We start from the raw sequence: 17,861 nt of genomic DNA, 5'->3' as shown, positions 1-17,861 counted from the left end.
ATGGAACTGCTCCCCAACCCCCCACTCTTGAATGCCCCCTTCAGCTTCTCACTAAAGCTGGGGCTGACTTTCTTGAGGCACTGCTTGCTCCCATCCCTCCAGGTGGTACCTGTTGTCTTAGGCACTCCCGCCATGTTCCCAGGGAGGGGCTCCTATCATTTCCAGCTGGTCTCCCTAAATCCCCAGCTCTGCATCTTATATCTTCAGATTATTACAGCTGAGACTCTACATACTGAATTGATGCATCCCTCTCCAGCCCTCTCATTTCATGCAGCCTGGCTCCTTGACAATCCTGGCACCTGGTCACTGTCACATTTCCTTGCACTCTTCCTGATGTGATTCTTGGCGGCTGCACGATCCTCATAAATAGTCCTTCCGATCCCCAGGTTTTCCTGGGTCCCCGGCCTCCTCTCCTCTGACCAACTGGCCTTCTATCCTCCATCATCAATTACTCCCATGGTCACAGGTTTGGTCACACCGACCACAGATACTGTCTCCAACATCCCATGTTCTCACCTGCATTTACGTTTCTCGCCTGCTCCTCTGCGATCTGTACTTAATGGTCCTTCTCTCACTGGTGTCCAAACCCTGGAGTAACCAAGATGTAGTGCCATGACGTCCTCACTTCATGGTCTTCTTCCTCATTGATGACCTCATCTTATGACTGGCAACTCCAACATTTCCATTTCCATCCTGCTCCCCTCTCTTGACATCCCTCGCATAGATCCAGTTCCCTCATGATATCAGCCTTTGGATGTATGACTGGCATTTTCATTCACCCTGCCTACAAATGAACTCTTGATCCCCACTCCCAACCTGTCATTAACCCTAATGTCATCCTTTGGACATGTTCTCCACCTCCAAAACTTGCGTCATCACTAACTCCTCATTTCTCATATCTTATATTTATTCAATTAGTAAAGCCCACTGATCCCAATGCTAAAACATATCCAGAATTAACCATATACACTCTGTCCCAGGGCTGTTCACCTGTTCCTACTGCTTTCCAGAATGGGATTCCCCCAGAACTCCATTCCACCTCTCTCCCAGTGAAGAGCTTTGCTGAACGCCTTATTTAACATTGCACTGCCCTAGGCTGACAACCCTATACTCCTTCCCTGATGTACACTTTTTCATAGCACAGGACACCATGTAATGTACTATATATTTCAATTGCACATCTGTTTATCATATGGCTCCCTCCACTAGACTTAAGACCCATGAGCTCCAGGACTTTGTTCTTCTTTGTTGAAGGTAGTGTATCTAAGCCCTAGAAAATGTCTAGTAGATAGTGGGTTGTCAGTACATATTTATAGAACAAAATGTATTAATTTTATGAAGGGCCCAAAATAATAAATGTATGTTTCTATTCTGTCAACTTTATTATTGGCCACTGATGACAGTGTAGAAGTAACCTGCAGCGCTAACTTAAATTTAACATAATTTTCTACTTCAGGTACTGTAAACACCGTTTAAGCAATGCAATATTCCACACTTTTTTTTTTTTAAGATTTTATTTACTTATTTGACAGAGAGAGACAGCCAGCGAGAGAGGGAACACAAGCAGGGGGAGTGGGAGAGGAAGAAGCAGGCTCATAGCGGAGGAACCTGATGTGGGGCTCGATCCCATAATGCCAGGATCACGCCCTGAGCCGAAGGCAGACGCTTAACGACTGTGCCACCCAGGCGCCCCAATATTCCACATTCTGAGTGAATATACCTAATTCATGCCCGTTTACAGCGTTTTTACTTTTCTCTAAAATGGATTAATAAAAACAGGTGTTGATGTGAAAATCTTTCCCCTTTGTATATCACAAGAAGGAAATTAAATTTTCTTTTCGAAATGATGATACAGACATGGGTGATTGAAGTAGATTTTTAACTCATTAGCCTCTATCACTTAATATATGTAAATGACCTCTTTCACATTTTAGTCACACTGCTGTAACAATTATAATCTTTTTTCTCATTATGCATACCATATTTTAAAGACTACTTATAGTGTCTTTATTTATGCCGTATCTTTCCTGAAATGATCATTTTATAATTTGCTGTGACGAGACCCAAACCACATGTCACTGAGCAGTTTTGTCCTCACTTTGTCTCTCTAGTGAAACGCTCGTAGTCCCGATTACCTGGGCAGGGTCTGTCTCGCCAGGAGTCGGAATGCAGGAACCTGCAGAGGCTATGCCCTGAAACTGCTGGCTTCCTCCAGCCCCACTAACAGAGCCACCCAGTGAGTGCATTGCTTAAGACATTCTCTAGAAAGGGTCTCTTTAACATGTGAACAGCTCTGGAGCAGAATCCAGGGAAGAAGCGTGTAGATGGGAAGTGACTTCCACAGTGACAGTCGCCATGTGCAGACCAGAGGGAGCAAGCAAAACAACACCAGGTGCCCCACATCTTGGACCGATGCCATCCTGACTGTGCCCAGGTGACATTTATCAGAGAGCATCAAAACAGGGTAGTCACGTGGCATGAATGTGGTTGATACGGGTTTGAATAAGGTTGGGGTTCCCAGGGTTTGCCCAGGAAACTAGGGAAGGAAATGGGGAGGGTTTAGAACACTATTTTTTTTTCCAACCTCATGAGATGCTCCGTGAAAATTAACTTGATGTCCAATCACCTTTCGGAAACGCTGCTCACAAAAGCTCCTCTTGGAAACCCAAAATGATCATGAAAATATTAAGGATGTTTTTTCACTACCACCCTTAACTTTAGCTTTACCATCTTGCCAAGAAACATGTTTAACTTTATTTCATACCATATTTTCCAACTATTTCACTTTTAGTCTAACTTATTAAAATCCCATGCAGGTGTTTTGCATGAAACATGTTTACACAAAAATGGTTATAGAGCACAGACATGTATTCAATGACGAGATATAAATACAAGATGAGGAAAGTGGGAGCAGGGAATATAAGTTTATAAAAGTGTGGTTTCCTATCATTAAATATTAAAAATTTAAAACCAAGTTGAGTTTTAGTTAGTAGTAAGATAGGAATTTACATTAAATTCATGATTAACATTTCTATTATACTATTTACATTTACATTGTACTCATAGTACTGATATTTTATTTATATTATTCTATTACTGTTTAAAATTTATTTGGATTATGTTTATTATTATTATGGTTAATACTGTTAAATATAAATTGAATTCAAAGAGCTATAAGCAAGACCTAAACCAAGAACCTTCTATCACTACACATTAACCCAGTGATAACAAGGGTTGGCGCTCTCTCTGGACCAGGCACACTGCTAAGTAGCTTACATTTAATTCACCCATGCAGGGGGGCCTGGGTGCTCAGATGGTTAAGCATCTGCCTTTGGCTCAGGTCATGATTCCAGGGTCCTGGATTCGAGCCCTGCTTTGGGCTCCCTGCTCAGCAGGAAGTCTGCTTCTGCCTCTCCCCATGCTCATGTTTTCTCTCTCTCAAATAAATAAAATCTTTTTAAAAAATATTTTAAAAAATCACCCATGCAATTCTTCCACATGGCCTATGAAGCCATTAATTCTATCATCATCCCAGTTTTAAAATGTGGAAACTCAGGCACAAAGGGGTTCAGTAATTTGCCCAAGGCACAACAGAAAGCAATAAAATTGAAGCTCAAACACAGATGGTCTACTCCAGAGCCCATACAGCACGACTGCTGTACCATGCACTTGTCCCATCAATGCGGCACTGGTGGCACATTATTCAGAAAAGGGAATCCTCAACCACCATCCTCCCCATCGGCCAGCTAACATCTGGGATGTACTCTCACTTCAGAAAAGACGTATCTACCCAATGTGCTTTATTCAGAGGAGGGTGGTAGACTATTATTTATTCAAAGTCATGGTTTTGCATGAACTAGGTATGTTTAACTTGGGGGGAAAAAGATGTGGAAAGGGAAATTATAGTTACCTTAGTAGACTGAAGGGCTTGCCATCTATTTTTAGACTCAGCATCTTTTTGCTTCTCAGTTGTCTAACAGTAGGTTTTAAAGTCTGGCAGCAGCCCCCCACGAGCTGTGTGAGCACGGACACACTGCTTAGCTTCACTTCCTCACTTGTAAAACGGGGATTTTAATTCCCATCTATATCAGTGTGTCCTAAAGAGTAAAACGAGGTTTTAGGTTCAGTGAATAATTGTACGTGCCATGAAACAATCAACCTGGGTTTGGAATTCTGCTAAAACATTAGGGTTTTTGTGGTTGTTGCTTATGGTCAAAAAGAAAACCGTGGCTTTGTGTAACATTGTATCATCCCCGTGCAAGACGCATAACCCTTCTCCTCCGTAAGCTCCAAGAGATAGGACGTGGTTTTTCCGAAACCATCCTTAGGGTTAGCACAAGCATAAAACATGCTTCAGACGTATTTGAGTTTGGTGAGTGATCACAGACAAATCCTCCAAGCAGAGCAGCACATGCCTTGACAGTCACCTTCGAAGGGACCCACTCAGTGGTTTAGAAACAGCCGTGGTTATTCTTAGCCAATCCTAAGTACTACTCGCTCTGAGAAGTGCTTTGCTTCCCTCAATTAATATTCTGAGTAATGCCTTATATTCTGATAGCCTGTCCTGTAACAGGCATGACTGTGACCAGGGAGAGGGCAATTCATTCAGACTGGCTTCTGTTCGAACTGGCTGCTGGAAACAATGCCAGCAATTTTATTTTTGGTCTATTAGTAAAATGACAGCACTAATTCATTTCACAGAGGAACCAAACAGCTGTCAGATGGCAGTGAGCATAATAGTACACATATTACAATTTAGTTATGCTGAGTAGGATTTTTCCACTGGCACAGTTTTATACTGTAAAGTGCTCCAAACCCTTCCCAAACGGCACAAGAGAATTTCGTTGCGCACGTGTCGTCAGAGGGTACAGGTCTAAACATTAGAAACTATTCACCACTGGGCCTCCAGTTGTTCATTCACCACATCCAAAATGACAAGATGTCAGAAAATGTAAAGGACAGATAGATGTTCTATGAAAATGATTTTTAAAACTCAAGTTTCCCCCCAACCACATAAAAATCATACCTCACAGCCCCCTCATTCTCCTACATGTCCTGCTAATTGTCCGCTGGGCCTGGATGGGTTGGAAGTTGGGATCTGAGGAGTTGACCTCATGTTTCAGAGGAAGAAGTTTAAGGAGTGCCTTTAGGGTTGAAATCGAAGGGCCATGCCCATGGGCCCAGGAACTTCTGAGAAGGAAGTACACACAGAGAGGAAACGGGAAGTGACACCGGACACACTACAGCAAATGTAGACACTCGCACTGGCCAGGTCTCGCACACAAAATACAAAAGCAAAAATGTAAATAAGCTCTATGGAAAGTATCAACAAATAACGCGTTAATCGCCAACTTCAAAATAATTTCCTAAAGCCCTGAGTCCCCTGGTGTTTGAGTCAGGGGACTCACAAGGTTGTCCTGTCAGTCACAGCAGAACGCCTAGCCTGTCCTGCGCAGGTAGCCCTTTGTAAGGGTCACTGACTTTTCTACTGCCCGTTTAGAGGGTGGGTGAAATAATGAAGCCAAACCACCACAGCAGGAAAGACTACCAGGCTTCGGAGAGAAGGAAAGAGCTCTGGCTTTGGGCAGGGGTCCTGCACAATGGCCGCCTATCTTTGTAAATAAAGTTTTATTGGAACATAAGCATACTCATTCATGCAACCATTGAGTAGGGCTGCCTTCCTACTGTAGCAGAGCAGAGACAGAGACCAGACACACTGGGAAGCCAAGAGAAGATACAATCTGGCCCTTTACAGAGAAGTTTTCCAGTTCTCTTTAGAGCGAACGCACTGAAATTCTAGCTCTTCTCAGCCCCTGCACAGCAATATCACATTTGGAGCGTTACCTTACCTCTCAGGGTAACTCTTTGGGGGCAAAGTCATTACTTACAAAGTTGTAAGGATTAAATGAAACTTAATGTACAATAAAGGCTTTTTTTTTTAATTATAGAGTGTTAATGTGACTGTGGTTTAACATGCTCGATGGCATCTTGTACTGAAGTTGTTGAAAACTGGAACAATTGCATTGTCTGTGGTTAAAACACACCTAAAGTATGTTGTGCGATGTCAATGCTGTATGTAATGTTGTATTTCATTGTAATGCTATATTCTGTTCATTGTTTACACTGAAAGTACAAACTGACTTATTTTATAGGGTAGTTTACGAATGAAATGATACTTCACTTAATTTTTCAGGAACTTTGGTAATGAACATATAAGGATTAATTATAAACACATTCCAGCTAGTTCCTCTGACTTGGTGAACTTAATATAAAAATAATTCATTACCACTGTGCTTATGATTCATGCATCTGAACTTCTCTTCCAAAAAAGAGTCAAGTAAATACGTAAATTTTGATACACATGTCAGAATTGTGCCATATGGGAAGGTTTTGAGCAAGTGTGAAAGCTTCAAAAATGAAAAATAAGATGTGGAATGTTAAAATCTCATTTTTATGAGTTAAGACGGCTAAAGCATCCAAAGCTGAAATTGTTCAGCATCTCATTCCTGCACAAAATCTCCCATTTGTTACCCTCCTACACTTGGGCAGAAATGCAGGAGGAAATTGCAGTGCCCCCCACACACCAGCTGTCTGCTCACCCACCCTCCTCTCTGCCCAAATGCAGCTTTCCATTCCATTATTCTAATATTTAAAAACATATTTAAGGAAAAAGAGATGTCTGATTCGAAAAAATAAACTTAAAATTTGAAGATACTTTTGATTAAATAACTACAGCAGCTTAATGGAATGTGTATAAATTAAAGTTGCAAGTTGACAGGCCCCAGGCCACTCTTTTTTTCATTAAATGATATTTTTTCTCCCCGAGGATGAAAGAAACATAAGGTTATATTTTGTGAGAACCAATGTCAAGAACATCTGCAAGGAAGTTAGTTAAAACAAACACAGAGGCCGTCTAGAAAGGGCATTTCAACCTCTACTGTCATGAAATGGGTAGTTGAGCAGTACAAGATATTCCATAATCGGTTTTTAGAGAAAATATTTGGGAGAACACAAATACAAAATTACTCGTTTTCTTGATTTGTAAGCTTAATTTCACCTCTGAATTTTAATCTTTTGATCAATGCTTGGATACAAAGATATTTCCTCTTTTGGTTTCCGCCCCTCTGATTAACACCAAGGAATGAGAGGTGACATGAGCATTTAAAATAATAAGAGATGAGTGATTTTCTATAAATCTAGAACTGTTCTAAAAATATAGAAAATGGACCAACTCATAGGGCAATTCTATACAATGCCATTTCAAGTTAATCAACAGAATCAGTGCCTCGTTTGGTTGAAGCTAAGAATAAACTCATAACGGACCATCTCTTGAAATACAAACTCTACAGAGGTCGCCATCATATCTATTATTCAGAAGAGACTGTAGATCGCCATTTTCTGACTACATTTAAAGGAAGCAATTAAAATGAAGAAACTGCCCAGTAAGGTAGGAAATTTTTTAGACTAACATACCCTTTGAAAAATATGCTTAGATTTTAGCAACACAGATGCCTGTTTGACATTCAGTGACCTGTCAACCTTAGGCAGCAAGAATATCAGAAATGGTAATAAATTTACATGCTAAATGCAAAGTCAGGAATGGAAATGAATTCTGAAGCTCCGGTAGAGGTTTAAGAACTCTGCAGATAAACATTCGTATCTGTTTTTATCATTTGGACGCATGTTTGGTGTTTATTCCATCATACATCAGAGTGTGAAGCATGGTTTAAGGCCTAAGCTTTCCACATAGCTACAGATTGAGAATATGTAATGTAACATATATATCTTTCACAAAAGGATCCGACGAGGGGAGATGTTTCTCTATCTTTAAAACTAAAATGATTTTGATATATCACATTATAATATTTTTGTTCTAATTTTAATACTTAAGGTTCCTTTCCAGCATTCTTAGATCCTTCTGGTTTCAATGTATGCCTGTGTTTTGTTTTGTTTTTTTCTTTTCATAATCCAAATCAACCTTATTCTTTCACTTCTTTTCCTTCTGTTACCTCAGACTAAGCAATTATAATCATCAGCAACTGTAAAAAAAAAAAAAATGTAATTTTGCCTTTCCTCCATGATCTCTATTCTATAGTCCTGTTATTTTAAAAGAATGAACAAATCCACAAGAGAACAACAGCAACAATACCTACATACGAGGGTTATGGTTTGAGAAAAATTAAGAAGTAACTCTAACCACAATGTGGAATTTCCAAGCTTGTCCTAAAACTAGAAGTACCACCCAACCCCTTAGCTGGGATAAAATGGCATTTTGCATTCTCGCTTAGAAAAACATAAAATCATCAACATCGGGCAATTTTTTTTCACTATGTAAAAAATATGAAGAGACTTAAAGTGGAGAGAAGGTGGGATAGAGGTAGACACAGGTGTCCAAGAATAGGAGGGCAAAGAGGATATTAGCAAGAGAGAAGGGAATAAGCATTAAATTATGTTATATTATAATATATAACATATATTATATAATATATTAATATTATATATTATATAATTCACAATTTGATGAAATAATGACACACCACACCTACTGAGGGCATCTTCGATGCCAGTCTGCAGAACTAGAAGCATAGATTAAAATTTTTACAAACCAGACACTGAGCCAAACCATCACAGGAGCTAATTTTCTGTAAGTCTCCCAGCAACTCTCTGAGGCAGGTGCTGTTCATTCTTCATCTTACAAGGAGGAATCTGATGCAATCAATGCCTCTGTAACACCTGTGAGGGGCACACTTGTAGTGATTGGGAAACTAGATCACACCAGACCTCAGGATCCATGCCCTCATCTAAGTGTAGACATTTACATAATTAGTTTCCCCTAATATTTTCCATCCCCAGTACCCACATAATAGCTAGCCAGTGGTTGACAGTCTTTCAGTGGTGAGAGAGGTCATCTGATTTCCATTGTATTGAGTCACACGTTGCAGATCCATGGCAGCAAAAAAAGAGAGACTATTCAAAAATCAGTGTCTCATCATTTTTGCTTGTAAAGGCTCATCTTAAATAATGATCAATTTTTATTTTTCAAACATTACCCGAGATAAGTCTATTTCCAAATATTGTGTGTATATATGCTTACAAACTCGAAGCAATTTGACACAAGAAATTGGTTTAAAAAAACATATATATATATACATACATACATATGTGTGTATATATATATATACATACATATGTGTGTATGTATATATATATACGTATATATATTTATATATACGTATATATATATATATAAAATCTTGGGAGATGAGTGGGTACAAAGAGTAAAATAAATTCTAATCAAGAGAAAATATTTTAAGAAATGCAAGTACATTACTCATGGTTTGGGAATTCCATCTAAGAACAAACATTAATCAATCCTTATTTTGTTACCAAATACTGATCTGGAAGATGCCTTTTCTATGGAATTAGTTTGCCTTTTATCATGTCCCTTTTAGACAGGCTACTATTTCTGTATGTGGACTTCTAGTGAGCATGCATTGTTTTCTTTTATTTTCAAAGGATGGAAACATTTCAGCTGCAGTGATGGCCTTCGAAGGCAGTAAGTCAGCCATTTGAAAACCATATAATACTGAAGAACTTTTGATCACCTGGTTCAACCTTTCACTCAACTTCAAGGTGAGAGCCAGAGATCCAGTTAAGAATACTGATTTCCACATCCTCTTCAGAAACAGCTTCCTTTAGGATGTTCATTATTTAATTTTTTAATGCTCCTTGCAACAAGCTAAATGATGCAACTATACAGAGAAAAATCAAGCAATCATTCTTCCTAATTCCTCCCATTCCAATTCCTCCCCAAAGTAATGTGCTTTAACAATTCCCTGAATATTCTACAATTCCCTGAATAGTCACACAAGCGTACACGTGCGTATGCAATGCATATACATGTTACGTGGATACTCAGACACACACACACACGAAGACACACTTGTGCAAGTACTTTAGAACTCGTTTCTCACCAAAATGGGATTATACTGTCTTTTCTTTCCTTTCATATATTATGGGCATCCCTTTATATCAATACATACAGGATTAAAACTAACTGAATCTTTTTAATAGTATGAGCAATTTGAAAAAAAAATTCCTTATAGTGACGCTCGAAGGAATATTGTACATAGTGATACAATAAAGGTGCGCGCACGCGCATGTGCGTGTGTGTGTGCGTGTGTGTGTTGTCAAGGCAAAAGACTGGCCCAGTCTCTCTCCATAGGCCTCTCAGCAGAATGTATTATTTTAATGAATTTATAGTAATCTACTCCTACTGAATCAGAAACTAGATTTTCTAATGTATGAGAGCGGATTTCATCTCTCTGGGGGTAAATACACATTAATTAAGTTCACAGAACCAATGTATATAAAATCAAAATGTTAAATTAATAAATTGCAATTCACAGGAACTATACTACTCACACTGATATAACAGTCTTTCTTCTCTCACTTTCGGCCTATACGTGACACCGCATCGTAACCTGAAAGCTTCTTGCTTAGACGTGCGGTCAAAACAAGAGAAATGAGAGAAGTGATAGAAATCAGATAAAAGAACACTTGATGCCACAGGTGAGCAGAGCTTTAACACCCATCTACACAAGTCATTCTGACCTTTTCATTCCTTGTGGAGCTCTTGAGAACTTGCTGGAGCCTGGGAAATGTTTCCCACAGAAAAACACACACAGAAAATTGTGCATGTCATTTCACAGCCTCGTAGGAATTGAGATGATCCATGACCCCCAAATTAAGAAAGTCAGAGATACAGGATAGAGACAGATGCACGTGGATCCCTGTGTCCCCACCCCCACGGACATGGCTGCTCAAGGGACTCTCAGACTCCATGATCCCGTCAGGAGCATGGATTCCTCCTGGGGGAGCTGGACGGACATGGCTTTGCCTCTGGCACTTATCTTTTCTTCTTGCTTCAAGTGCGTCAATAGCCTTGGGTTCTCTATACACCCTGCTCATTGGTGAAACTCATTTTTTTAGGGCAGGCCTGCACCTGTTTTTCTCTGCTCCATTATCTGAGTGCCTTAACATACTTTCAGAAAGGAAGCCTCTTTCTTCTAGGCCTCTGCTCTTCGGAAGTGTTAGTACTGATACTACTAACAGCAGTAATTATTTTCCAGTGCTGTTCTAAAATCTTTGCTTAGAGGTTCTCCTGCAGCTGCTGCTGAAAATCCCTGCAAATCGAGAACAAAAAAGATACCCAGGCACTGGCGAGTGAGCCCAGACAAGGTGTGCTAGGAGAGCCAACAGCTTTGCTCACTCTAAGGTAAAGGTGTGTCTTTACCTCCCTTTACCCGCCCACGCGACTGAAATAGTCAGGCGGAGAGGGATTCTAGAAGTTCCCATCTGTTCTAGCCTCAGTCCTTATTATAATCCAAGATAGCGTTCAAGGTCGGCTAGCGGACAGCTAACGGCAGTAGCTTTGCCACCCCATTCGTAGTCAGAAAGACTTCTCTCTGGCCAGGTGGGCCGTTCCTGTCCCACGCTTTAATTCAGGTTGAGTTTGGATAATCACTTCAAGGGAGAAATAAATCAGTGCTGACATTCTAAGTAAAGCTTTGAGCTTGAAGGGTAATAATCTAGCTGCTCTTTCTAAGTCCAGAGCCACACGTGTTAAAGGAAAGAAAATTCTGCTTGAGGGATGTGTCAGAGGGAAATGCCAAATATATTCAGCCAACGAAAAACACATGGTGGGTCCAGAGCCCCACCCCAGCCCGGGAGTTACTGACTCGGTGAACCCCAGAATGAAAGGGCTGCACTGTAGCCAAGATCTCCTGCTCCCCAGTGAAAACCGAAGGAGTACATGAAAATGTTGGCTGTTTGCATCCATGACGTAAATGTATAATAAATGAAATTAATCCATTTTAAGTCCCCGCAAGCTTAATTTAATGGCCTGTATTAAGTCCATTATTTTTTAAACATGAACAGTTTGAGCACATTGTGGACTACCTAATCTCTTTGTCTTTAAATCATTCCAGTGCTGTTTTAGAAACTTCTAGATGAGAGGATGTGTTAACCAGAGGGAAAATCAAATTCAGATCAGTTCATTGGGGCACTCACTAGCAGTTTTCCTTTTAGGGATTGGGGGGGGTGGATAGTAGATGAAATTAAGTTGTGGTCAAATGTAGATTTCTTATCAAAAAATAGTTTTGAATATTTACGTGGTGACATATGTCAACTCAAATTTTCCTTTGGAGTCCGTACTGTCCTCTATGACAAAGAGAGAGCGGAGCAGGAGAGATGGTGTACCAAAGGCCAGCCACTCTGAAGGCCAAAGTGCTGTGGGAATTCGGAACTTACTGGATACACATCTTCCCTCTCCTTGCATGGTTTCTGACACCATGGTCATGACTGAAGGGCCAAAAGGTGACAAATTGTGAAATGGAAGCACAGAATAAATGCTACAGTTTATTTAATAGTCCAGTGGAATTCTTTCAGCCTTTTCTTTCAGGATGGCACAGAAGAAACCACGTAAACCCGACCTCCTTGAGTGAGGGGGGTAGAGGGCCCTTGCTCCAGGTCCCTGTGAACTCGGAGGACAACGGAGGCCCGGCATTTCCCCCTCCAGGCAGTGTTCCATCAACCTCCCCTTGCTTCTGCATTCCTAAACACAGTAATTGGTTTTCTCCATAGTCTTGTACATGACTCTTCCTCACTCAGAAAGATCCCCCATTCCTATCTCCCTGGAGAGCTTCTATTCAGCGCCTGACACAAGGAAGGTATTAGCCACAGGAGTTTTTTTAAACACAGTCTCTGAGATAAAGCCCAAGCATTAATTCTGTAATGACCTGTACCTGGCCGCCAAGGGCAGGTGGCCTTCCTTCTTTGCCCGACCTTGTCAAACACCAATTACTTTCTATGTTCCCCTGAATGAGGACGTTTTCTCCGTCACTATGGCTTCAGACCCAACACGCCCCTTCTTGTCTTTCTATAACTATCACCTAGCTCAGCATTGGATCTCTGGGAGATGCTCAGTGAAATGCTAAATAAATAAATGAGAGAAAGAATGAATGAGGACATCTGTGTGTCCATTTGCATAACCACATACACATTCTCTGGTGTATACTTATGTGTGTCCATACACAACAAATGTATTTGTGTATGTATATATGCAAAAATGTAATTCTGTGTGTGTGTGTGCGCACATATCAATGCACACATTCACGAGTGTGCGTTTGCATATGTCGCACACAAATAAACGTTAAGTATATGAGAGGCTACATGGTGAGTTGTTAAGAATTACAACTCCGGGAAAGAGATGGACTTAATCTCTGCTTTCACAATTCTGTAGCTATGAGGGCTTGGCCAGCTAAATTACTGCAGGTTATGACCTCACTTTCTCTACCTGGTAATATTAGGCAGCTTTATTTCAGTTATAGGAATCTTGTGAGAATTCAATAAGAAAACGTACACAGGAGTCCACACCATCCTACACACACATATGTATCCCGTATCTATCATCTATCCACAGAGATACATACATCTTAGTAAGCAGAACATAGGGTATAACTGATAGAATGAATAATTTAAAGACAAAAAAATAAAAAATAAAAAAAACCTGAAAAATTCCTTTAGAAGAGCATTTTATAACACAGGGGAGGTTCTTAAACTATCTTCATGGGCAATTGTTTTTCTCATTCCAATTAATGAACTGTTTTGTATGAAACACGATTTCCTGCCACAAGCAAATTTTTACTATTCAGCATGTCAAATCCCTCCTCATTATACCTCCAGTATTTGTTTCATTCAAATAGATCTGACACTCAGATTCTTATATTACATACATAAAATTGAAGTCCCGTATATTCTAAGATGGAACGTTGGAAAGATGAGGGAAAAGCTGAGTCTGTGAAATCAGCATCAAAATATATGGCTATCTATATTTGTTGTTAAATACATTCCCTTTTCAATTACCATGTCAGCAACTATTTTTAAAGAAATCTTGAAAAGAATAGTTTCCCACCATTTATCAGTTTTGCCTTAGACAAGAATCCAGTGTAACCTTCCTTCTACCTCACCAGATATAAATATCCATGTCAAAATATGCGTATGATTTTCATTCTGATTCCTTTAAAACATCTGCTGTCTCATAGAAGAAAAAAAAAAAAACCTTTGCCAATTGTTCAAAGAAAGTTTGGTTCCCAGCTGATGGACTGGCCTTACACTTTTGAAGAATGTTCTATACAAGGAAACTATTGATTCTAGTGAATACACATTGGACTCATTAATTTGAATCACGGAGTTGCTGTTTTCTACCCAAATGTAAGTGGTATTAGACATAAAAATTCTATCTCACAGAAAATACAGAATTATAAAAAATACAACCAATGTTCAAGAAAACTTATTTCAACTGCAAAAGTATCTAAAAAACCAACCTAAATTTATTATAGTAAATCATTTGTGAAAACTACATTTTTAAAAATGTAATCAAGAATAAAATGACTAAACATCAGCAAATAAAAATTAGGAAACTGTGAAACATTTGAATGATATCCAGAACAAAAACAAAGATGTGCATTAACGCAAGAAAAGTCATTTAAAAATAAATCAGACTTCAGACCAAAATAACTAAAATGTCAGATTGAAGAGTTTTCATGATATATTTGCCAGTGTTTCTAAAATTTAATTTACTTTGTCACAAATAAGAAAAAAACATTAGAAATAGAGGCATCACAGAAAGAAAAAAGAAAGAAGGAAGGAAGGAAGGGAAGAAGGGAGGGAAGGAGGGAGGGGAAGAAAGAAAGAAAAAGGAAGAAAGAAAGAGGTGTCTCCTTTTAAAAAGTGAAAAAAAAATAAAAAGAGTGACAGGTTTTGGGGCACATTGTCTAGATTTTTATGTTACCAAACTCATTTGTTCTCCTTGTCCTCAAGTCAAGTGATGGCCATGCCTTGTCATGCATGTTTGTCATTACATAATATTTCTCATGACTTGACAGGCCATGTTAATTTTCTGATCTCCTAAATGATATTTTTCCTAAGTCATACATAATTTTGATGAAATAAAGCAATTTATTTTTTGGTAATTGAAATTTTAGTGAAATAAAGTTGGCAAATAGAAATATACAAATAAATGCTATTTGCATACATAATACTTCAATATTGGACAAATATAGGAGGTCTAATAGTAATTCATGTCATGCATGGTAAATTACATGTAGTCTCAATGTATTCTGTTTTAAATTTACCAAAAAAATGTAAATTCTTTGGTTTATGATAAAGAACAATGTTCAGTGATGAACCTAGCAAATGTAATGTTACAAAATACCTATTAAATTGGTAACTTCAATTTTATTGCATTGGACTATGTTGATTTCACTGACAGTCTATAAAGTTACTAAGACCCTGAAGGTTTCCATATTTAGGGAGTCAATTACTGTAGATGAGCAATGTTACTGTGAAATTTATAAATATTTCCATTTAATTTCCAGGGTTAAATTCAATGACTGAATGAATTAATTAGAATTTTTAAATTATTGTTTTCATACTCATTATGCAGTATAATATTCCCATGCATGAATAATAATTCATGTAAATAACACCTCTTCCAAATTACTGCCAGAAAACTACAAAGTTCGGTGCCTGGATTAAGCTTGTTATCAAGGTTATGTTTAGACAGATTTTAAAAGTTTGAAACATTTTCTCCAATTTAAGCAAATGCACTTAAATTAAAAATTTAAACATCAATCTGGAAATATTAAATAAAATCTGATTTTAACTGGAAAACAGTACCAGTTTAAGACTACAGAATATTATTTTTTTGAACAAGCTGATCTAATGTTTTATATCTAAATTAAATTTCCTTTAGAGGTCTTGGATAAGACTTTAGAATTTTATTATATTATTTGGATTATATTAATTACTTGGAAGACCGTGTCATCAAAATAAAAACTCGTGGGAAGCAAGGAAACCTGAGTCCCCCAGAGGATTCAGTGTTCTGGTTCCCCCCCAAAAAATATACATGATTTTCCACCTATTATCATCGGTTCTGCTTTGTATTTTATTTGAACAGTAATGTTAGAATATTTTATGCAGTATTTTTAATAAAATCTCACTTTTTTCAGTGACATTGCCTATAGCTGTATCTAACTTCCCTGTGGGAACTCAGACTATTGATAAATCAGTTGGTGCTTGCAGTGAAAGCTTTACTCTCTTCTGGATAAATTCTCCAGTCCTTAATCCTCTTTTGAGACTGCAATTAACTTTATTCCTCCAGATGGTACATGTTGATTTTCTCAGGAGACCTTTCAGCTAATGGAGAAATATTTTGTAAATAGAGATACTAAATATTATATACAATTTTGGCTTTGCTGACAAAGCACTTTTTAATGCCATATCTTTTTTTTTTCCATTCAAGAAAAAGACTTGCATCGCTTGTAAATATCAGGCTATATTATAATGTCATTATTTAAAATATCAATTTCAAAAGGAGCATGTCCACAGATCAACGATTTTAAAATACACATTTAACTTAACTCCTGGTCCTGCTTAATTTTCTCCTCATTTTTAAAAATAACTAGTAAATATTCTTTCCAACAGAAACAATCTCACCAACCGTGTGTTAGGTACCATCAGGACAACCAGTAATACCAGCAACAATAGTGCTAGAAAGAGTCAACAGAAGTTCTCATTTGGCAATCATTCAGTATCAACCGAGTTTCCACAACATGTATCTTAGGAAATTGAGCAAAATGTAATATTCAAGTACCAACTTTGTCGGGAAGGAGAGGAAAATCGCCAGTTTCTAAAATATGGAAGCATTATCAACCATTAGGGCAAATACCAGATATGTTTACTGGACAAGTTATGCTTCACGGGAAGCTAGGACAGGGTGCCTTAGAAACACGTTCGTAATGTTGAGCAAGAAAGAAATTATGTGAAGTTAGTGTGGGTAGGAAGTGGTAGGTATATGCACATTTGAAAGCTAATAGCACCTATTAAACGTAAATTAGCTTGTTTCTCTCAAAGATTAAATTATTCCCATTTGGTAATAGACTTACACACTTTTAAGTATATTAAATATACTGATGTCGGTTTATATATAAATACAGTGGCCTGAAAGACACTGGAGTCAGAAGAGTAAGCAATCTTAAACATCATTCCAACTGAAACACTGGATGAAAGGATAAAATATACTGATGTCGGTTTATATATAAATACAGTGGCCTGAAAGACACTGAGTCAGAAGAGTAAACAATCTTAAACATCATTCCAACTGAAACACTGGATAAAAGGATAAATGGGTCTGTCTATACACCTGTGCGAAGAGGACATTCTACCCTTATGTTTTCTGATAACCGCATAGTAGCCAAGTTCGGCTGCACAAGCACACTAGATTTTATCTTTCCACAAAGAATGATTTTTCCCCCAAGTGCACTGAGATCTCCAAACAAAAGCACATGCAGAGGTGACTTAATCCAGAACAAATAGTAAGTAAACAGATGTGAATCTAGGGACAAGCTTATACCCCTGCCTGCAGCCTATTTTCAATTCACAGGCTCTGGAGTGTACTTATATTAAAAATAATAGTCTCTGGATTACACAGGAAAGAAAATCTTAAATATCTCTGAAAAACAAGGCGAAAACAGACACACCTCAGCGTTTACACTTAAAGAATTACCGGTAATTTCTTAAAACTGAATTCCTGAAAGGTTCATTTTTATTACTTTCTCTCCCAAAGGTTGGATTCTCTTTCATCTTTTTAAAATTTCTGTCCCCAAGTTCAACAGTAGTTCAACAACATCAAGACTCCAAAGGGTCCCTAGGCACAAAATCTGAAAACACAAACAAAATCCCGATGCCTTGCAATGATCAAACAGAAAAACCAAAATAATCCTCTCAATTAAAAGTTT

The 17,861-nt window shown here is 38.3% G+C and overlaps 1 protein-coding gene across 1 annotated transcript in view; it reads right to left on the bottom strand.

Moving 5' to 3' along the window:
- Positions 1-17,861, bottom strand: part of CSMD1 (CUB and Sushi multiple domains 1) — a 1,580,412-nt gene that overhangs the window by 1,343,342 nt on the left and 219,209 nt on the right. The window lies entirely within an intron of this gene.

This window comes from Ursus maritimus, unplaced genomic scaffold, assembly GCF_017311325.1.
Source record: "Ursus maritimus isolate PB19 unplaced genomic scaffold, ASM1731132v1 scaffold_28, whole genome shotgun sequence".
Taxonomy (NCBI): domain Eukaryota; kingdom Metazoa; phylum Chordata; class Mammalia; order Carnivora; family Ursidae; genus Ursus; species Ursus maritimus.
Note: the sequence above shows the minus strand (reverse complement) of the source record. Positions and strands in the feature narration are given on the sequence as shown.